This window comes from Macaca fascicularis, chromosome 1 (genome assembly GCF_037993035.2).
Source record: "Macaca fascicularis isolate 582-1 chromosome 1, T2T-MFA8v1.1".
NCBI classification, from domain to species: domain Eukaryota; kingdom Metazoa; phylum Chordata; class Mammalia; order Primates; family Cercopithecidae; genus Macaca; species Macaca fascicularis.
The window spans coordinates 84,411,349-84,413,189 of record NC_088375.1 but is presented as its reverse complement, the minus strand read 5'-3'; the positions used below and the strand labels follow the sequence as shown (position 1 = coordinate 84,413,189).

Genomic DNA, 1,841 nt, shown 5'->3' with positions numbered 1-1,841 from the left:
GAAAGAATGTACAGGACTCATAAAGAACTAACATGTTCACAAATATCAAGCAAAACAAGAATTAACTAAGTGGACTGCATTCAGAAAGTGAAAGCAAACTTTTTGACTTTTGTTTGGAATATTGCTGATCCTTGTTTTGTTTTTCAGAGTCAAGGAAAATTGTTTTAAACTATTTACAAAATTTGGAGGATGTTTATTTTTCTCTGCCTGGTTCCTCTAGAATTTGGAAACTATTTGTGAGTACTCTTAACTTATGGCAATATAGCTGTTTGCATCAGTGCAATAAAAATCCATTTTTCTGACGGCGGCAGGCTATCTAGTCCTTGGCGTGGTGGACACCATGATTGGTGGTGAGGCAGCTGCTGCGGTGGAGGACTTGGTCTCGGGGATACGGCAGGCAGCCAACTTCATGGAACAGTTTCGCTCCTACTTAGAGAGTTAGAAGCAATGGAAGGCCCTCATGGAATTCATCCTGCTCCACCTGCCCGACTACCATGACCCGCCCAATGGTGGTGGCTGCCTGGACCAGCTGCTGTCCCTCTCCATGGTCTGGGCCAACCACCTCTTCCTGGGCTACAGTTACAATAAAGCCCTTTTAGAAGGTGATGGAAATGGCTGGTGGGATGAAAGTGGAAGACCTGCCACAATTTGTTACCAGAAGTGAATTAATGAAAAAACATCAAAGCTAAGCCAGAGGATTTATCACATTTTTATCATCAGCTACAGGATTAGAAAGGAGGCTGGGATGAATGTGACATAGACCACAGCAGGTCTCTTAAGACTCCTGGTATTACCAACATAAAGAGGCAGGTAGAATTAGAAGGATTCTGTTTAGACTGGCTTTTTTAACATTCTCATTTTTCCAGTAGTTATCACTGTGAAAGCATACATGGATATTTACGTATTTATAAATCATGCACTCTAAGATGAGTTCATCAACACTGTAAAAGCCCTCTTTTCTATTTTCAGTTTTGTTTTTTTTTTCTTACTGACAAGTCTCACTCTGTCTCCCAGGCAGGAGTACAAATGTGCAGTATTGGCTCATTGCAGCCTTGAACTCCTGGGCTCATATTTTCAGTTTTTAAATGTCAGAATTTTTGTTTAAAATGCCTTTTTGGGACGGGCACAGTGGCTTATGCTTGTAATAATCCCAGCACTTCAGGAGGCCAAGGTGAGTGGATCACCCAAGGTCAGGAGTTCGAGACCAATCTGGCCAGCATGGTGAAATCCTGTCTCTACTAAAAACACAGAAAAATATAGCTGGGCATGGTGGTGAACATCAGTGGTCCCAGCTGCTTGGGAGGCTGCAGTAGGAAAATTGCTTGAACCTGGGAGGCAGAGGTTGCAGTGAGCCGAAATCGCTCCATTGCACTCCATCCTGAGTGACAAAAGTGAAACACCGTCTCAAAAAAATAAAAATTTAAATTTAAATTTAAATTTTAAAAAAAATCATTTTTGTTTGTCAACAGGACACAATTGGAAAAACTGGCTATTTTACCAAGGCTTTGACTGAAAGGGTGTGTTTTCCTTTAAGGAATAAAGCCGGACATGCAGAGCCAATAAAAGCCCCTTGGGGAGAACTGGCCTCATACCTTGTCTACAAATCCCTGCACAGGGTTCCTAACCTGTGGTCAGTAAAGAATGTCACTTTCTCACAGCTCTGGAAGCTCTGAGTTTATCTGGGGACCTCAAGAGTTGAGGATCACCCAACTCACAGAAGCAATCAAACTCCAAATGGTGCTGCAAACTGAACCACACATGGACATGCCATTCTTCGAGGACCCTTAGATCCACCCCAGGAGAAGCCCTAGCTGCTGTTCCCCATTCAACACCCCTTTTCA

The 1,841-nt window shown here is 42.8% G+C and overlaps 1 pseudogene; it reads left to right on the top strand.

The window, feature by feature from the left end:
* The first annotated feature begins 340 nt into the window (after positions 1-340).
* LOC102116423 (CDKN2AIP N-terminal-like protein pseudogene) lies at positions 341-1,055 on the top strand (annotated as a pseudogene).
* Positions 1,056-1,841: the final 786 nt, after the last annotated feature.